A 6,207-nucleotide genomic window follows, 5' to 3' on the forward strand; every position below is an offset into this window, starting at 1 on the left:
CATTGTTTGTGTGGGAATTGTCTCCCAGCAGTGCTTATAATATAGCCTGGCTAATAAGCCAGACTAATATCACACAACACTGTCGCGGTATATCAGTCTGGGCTGGCTCCACTTGGATTTCATTTCCCGGGGAACATTTTCTCTTTGACGCAATTGGTCAGAGCTACTGTCAGTCAAAAGTCTCAAGCATTGAACGTCACTGTACCAAAGCCCGCCCATATTGCATACCGTGTCCCGATTGGTCCGACCTGTTCTCGGTTGTAGGAAAGAGGCGTGCTACTGAGCCTCGCCAGACCGTAATCCGCTGGTAGGCAACTTTTTTTTGCCAACGGCTGATTCGGTCTGGTTTATTAACCAGGCTACTTGTAATATACACCGTATAGGCTCCATTAAGGCCTGCCACTAACCCAACTCCTTCCCCGGAGTCTCTTTTTGTCCTCCACTTCGAAGTTCCGTGGACCTCTAATATTAACCCCCAACTGACTGCCGAGTGTGACCGTGGACCAGGCCACTTCATGGAGCCCAGCAGTCTCCCAGCAGTGCTTGTAATATACACTGTATAGGCTCCAGTAAGGCCTGCCACTAACCCAACATCCGGGGAATCCTTCCCCGGAGTCTCTTTTTGTCCTCCACTTCGCAGTTCCGTGGACCTCTAATATTAACCCCTAACTGACTGCCGAGTGTGACCGTGGACCAGGCCACTTCATGGAGCCCACCAGAAGTGTGACCGTGGACCCGGCCTCACAGTGCACGACCTGGACCAGATGTGGACCAGGCCCCTCCATGGAGCCCACCCTGTCTATCTTTCTTCTATTCTTTCTTCCTATTCCCCTCTACCCCCCCCCCCCCCCGACACGGTCGAGGCAGATGGCCGCCCACCCTAGAGTCGGGTTCTGCCTGACGTTTCTTCCTAAAGGGGAGTTTTTCGTTACCATTGTCGTAATATTGCTTGCTCTGGGTGGATCTTTGTTGGTTGTAAAGTGTCTTGAGACAACTTGTTGTGATTTGACACTTTAATAAAATTGAATTGAATTGAATTGAATGTTGGTGTGACATGTTCAGTATACAGTATAACAGCAGTATCATAATAATGAAACATGTAGGGTCATATGTAATGAAGCAAAAATAAATTGTCAGAAATAATGTAGATATATTGATGCAATGGGTGGAAAAAAGATGCTCTAACAGACGCACCCACCCACCCACCCAGCCAGCCACCCACCCACCCACTTAAGGAAGTGGTTGCACCACTTAAAAATCACACCCGTGACCTGTGTGAAGTGAGCGGTGAAACTGTACCGCGTGGAGCTAGCCTGTTCTGACATAACAATGATGACTCGACCAGCTCAACAGAATGATTGATCTCCAGAATGATATTTCTATTAAACTATGTTCCCTTTAGTCTGAAAATAGCTAATTATGTTGTTGTTGTTTTTTATCTCATATTACCAGTATCTTCCCCTGCTTAATTAGTCAGTAGGCTGCTGATCTCGACTGTAAAACACATTCTTGAGGGACTGCTTCTTCTGGGAGATGACCTTGATTCTCTTGCTGAGGAAGACGCCTATGTCGGAGCTGTTCCCATAGAACATCTTCACTGTCAACATGAAGTGTTTCCTTTTGTCCGAGTCACTGATATACAGCGTCTTAGCTGTAAAGAAGTGCTTCCCTTCCAGGTTGAGTTGTTGCATCTCCTGTTCGCTTCTACTGCCCTCTATTTGTCATTTTTGTTACATTATCACCACAACAGAACCATAATCATACTTTCCACTTATGCCGTATATTGTACTTCATTGTACAATGAATATAGCAATATAATAGTCTTATCTACAAACTTGCACTCTACGAATTTGGAATGTAACACATTGTGACCTTGAAGATTGGCAATTTTTTCTATTTCTTTTCATATTTGTCCAAAATGTAGGGACATCAAGCTTACTGTCAGAGCTATGCATGGAATTAACAGCTGTGATTTGCTCCTGAACTAAACTCCATTCAGGATAGTTGGATAATGTGAACTGAACATGGTAGTTGTTCCAACATGATGAACATGCAGCATTATGCTGATGTCATCTCTGTTCCAATGGTCATGGCGAACAGCAATATGTTGATGTCATCTCTGTCTCTTTCTGCTAAAATGTTCTGCTAAAATGCTGCTAAAATGTGTTCCTACGGAAGGGATCAATGTTACTTATCTCCACTTAGGATACATTTTCCCATATCATGCATAGGCCTATCTGTATTTACTCTGCAGTGCTAGATGGATATTGATGGGTATACAATGACTGTAAAATGTATCTCCTATAGCTGTCTTCTCAGTTTGCTATAGCTACAGGTCCATGTTGCTCAATTTGTAGGCCTACAGTAAAAAAAAAAAAGAAAAAAAGAAGGAAAATAAAAGTACTAAAAATGAATTAAACCTAAACTAAACATTGGTAAACATTGATAATTAAACAGAAATGAGCAAAGCCACTGTGGAAACTAACTGAAACTGAACAAGATTGAATACAAATGAATACCAATACTAAACATACTTGGATGTGAGTACTGCATTAAGGTGTGGGTAAATCTCCCTCTTAGTCTGAAGAGAGGCAGGTATCTCAGCGGCTGCGAGGTGTGGAGGGAGACTATTGTTGGGGTTCTATCAGGATTCTGTCAGAAATGTCCTTCAGGTCCTTTCCTTTGATTAGCACAGGTAGCACTAGCAACCAGGACAAAGCAGTTTCAGCAATCAGCACAAAGCCTTCCTCACTACTAGTACCATAACTACCATTACACCAATACCATGGAATTATAACATCTGAAACCTTCTTCACTACCGTTATAGGCCATTCCATTCCATTTAAAACACCTGGAACCCATGCTCAATTTCTGTGAGTGCTGACAGATCATCTTGACTGTAAAATAACTTTTCTAGACCATGTCCATGCTATACAAATAAAGTTGTATTATTATTATTATTATTATGTCAAGCAGTCTGGGTAGTGTTCACATCCCCTTAATCCATTAGGACGTTCCCTACCAAATCCATAGCAAAACATTGAATTTCACCCAAATGTGTAGGAGACGGCGCATTTGTCCGACATCCCGTTAGTCCGACTATGTGGCTGGTTAAGACTCACCCCATGGCTTCCGCGTGCGGTTATGGTTAGGATTTAGGATAGGGTTAGTATGGGTCGGACTAATGAGCGGTCGGAAAAAATGAAACATTACCAATGTGTAGCCTATAAGTAACTTGAACTTTAGAAGTGAATGCACAGATCTACAGTATAACTATGATCTACAATGACTCAAATAACCAATAGCATTCATGTAGGCCTACTGTACCTATACAAACTGCAGCGATGTTGGTTCAACTTACTGTAGACAACGATATAGTACGTATACATTTTTAATTCAATTGCACAAACTGGTCTGTGTTTCAGGAGTGTTTAAGGTGTTTCTTATATTGTTGAACTTACAGATGTTTGCAGTTAAAGAACATCTCCTTTTTACAGCACATTATTGTCGCATATTCTTAGTAAAGGAGTCAGGATCTTTCCTAATAACAAACCATGGGTTTCCAAATACATTAAATGGTCTGATATGTAAAAGGGGAAATGATTTTAATGAAAGTGATGTCACTACAGAGAGAGAATTAAATGAGGCGGTTAGGGCTAAAATAGAAAAGGCTAAACTATACCATTACGGCAGAGATCATCAATAGATCCTCAAGAATGACATGATTACAAGATAAGGGCAGAAGTGGGGTCGCTCTGGATGGCTTTTTGAGTGGTGTAAACCACTCCTACAACTGGCTTTTGTGTGCAGAAAAAAATGAGCATGGTTGCTATGTTCAAAATAATTTCTGACGTAATTAAATCACACCCGGGTGAACTGGATGACCGTAGCAACCATGCTCATTTTTTCTGCACAAAAAAGCCAGTTGTGAAATCACATCCGGGTGTGATTTCATTACGTCAGATCAGAGCTGATCAGGCTATATAATACCTTACACCACTCAGTTCACACGGGTGTGATTTTATTATTTTATTAACACATGATGAATTAAATGGTTTTCATCTAAGATTTGATCATTTTGAGCTTACTGCACTGATGCACAAGATAAGACCACAGCCTCCCCACATCATTAAGTAATTTGAGAAGCTCATAAAGAATGATGTTTCCAGTCTGGGCCATGGCTCAGTGGTCCAGGTACCTTGGCTGGTAATCCGGGTTCGACTCCCGATCCCAACGGCCTTTACTGCATGTCTTCCCCCCATCTCTCTCCCCATTTCCTGTCAGCCTACTGTCTGTCCCTCCATAAAAAATATTAAAAAAAAGGCGAAAGCCACAAAAAAAAAACATATATATAATAAAAAATCACACCCGTGTGAACTGAGTGGTGTAAGGTCTTATATAGACTGATCAGCTGTGGTCTGACGTAATGTCTGACGTAATGAAATCACACCCGTGTTAACTGGGTGACCATAGCAACCATGCTCATTTTTTGGTACGAACAGACAGACAGACAGACAAACTAACAAAGCCAGTTGTAGGAGTGGTTTACACCACTCAAAAAAAGAAAAAAAAAGAATGATGTTTCCATGTGCAGGTCGAGGACAGCTTGATCCATGGCCTGGAAGAGGTGTGGAGGACGCAGACTCTTATAGTATCTTATTTGGCATTCAGTACCAGCCATTAAATCTTGCTTGCAGAGACGTTAAGTAATTTTTAACTTGATTGATTGATTGATTGATTGATTGATTGATTGAAATATTTATTAACAGTTTGCAGAATTACAGTACATTTCAAGCACAAACTCAATACAAAGCCTGTTAACTGTGAGTGGACAACCCAATTAAGCATTACACTTGTTTACAAGAGGGTCCACCTTGTTCAATTCATCAAAACATTTAGAGACGTACAAATAGACACTTCTATATAGTCAAAGAACAGAACAGGAATTCATCATAAAGGAGGTAAAAAGGGAAAAGAAACATATTGTAATCATATACATATACAGTGAGGGGAAAAAAGGGTGGGCGGTGGGGGGGATTCAGATTTTAACGGGGGCCAGTTTCGAATTGCAGCCGTCCGTAGGTGCCCTTTGACAACGGCTTTGAAGGAGTCAAGGGATTCGCATGTCTTAATGACTGTTGGTAGGGCGTTCCACATTTTGGTGGCATAGGAGCGAAAATAATTTAGTCCCTTGTTTGTGCCGAATCTGGGTTGTACATGGTTCGTTGCACTTCCTCTGATGTTGTGGGTGTGGACTTCGTTAACATTAAGGAAGTATCTAGACAGGTACATGGGTATCTTGGTGTTGTATCGAATCTTGTGGACCAGACCCATTGCAAGATGCTGTACTCTGTCGTCGACCCTAAGCCATTCCAGCCTGTCAAAGTGGGCAGGGGTGAGGTGGGTTCGAGGGGTGAGGCCAAGTAGGAGCCTGACCAGTTTGTTTTGGGAAGTCTGGAGCCTAGTTTTGAGGGCCTTTGAGGTGCTGTGGTACCAGGAGGTGCACACACCAGTAATTAGCCACCACCATGTCAGCAAATTTGCTAATGAGTAATAATTAGTAAGAGAAGAAGAGTTGTTAGACATACATTAATGAGGCACGTGTGTGTGTGTGTGTGTGTGTGTGTGTGCGTGCGTGCGTGCGTGCGTGCGTGCGTGCGTGCGTGCGTGCGTGCGTGCGTGCGTGCGTGCGTGCGTGCGTGCGTGCGTGCGTGCGTGCGTGCGTGTGTGTGTGTGCGTGGGTGTGTGTACTAACTAAATAAAGGGGATAGAAATCATTGAACTGTGGAACAAAGATGGAAATACTACAAAGAGATATGAGCTACAGTAGCATAAGCGATGGAGAGAGTCATACTGACTAAAAGAGGACAAAAGAGAGATGAGGATTGCAAATGAGGCGAGTTGTTTCAGAAGGCAGTGACACATTGAAATAGTGAATGTTGATAGCTGAAACTTTTTTCCACAGTGTATGATCTCTCTATTATGTTACTATTATGGCAAAAGGACAGAGATTAGAATGGTCTAAATAAAAGAGTAAAGGACAAGTGGAGACAGATAAAAAAAAGAATGAGGAGCGATCAGTGAAACACAAAGTGTGATTAAGGAAGAAAGGGATTGAGAGACATGCAGAGAATGTGGGCAAGTCAGACAGGATGGAGTTGGAGAATACTCTGACTCTAATCTGGCTCTGACCATTCCTTTTCAGAA

Source organism: Electrona antarctica (assembly GCF_951216825.1).
Source record: "Electrona antarctica genome assembly, chromosome: 2".
NCBI classification, from domain to species: Eukaryota; Metazoa; Chordata; class Actinopteri; order Myctophiformes; family Myctophidae; genus Electrona; species Electrona antarctica.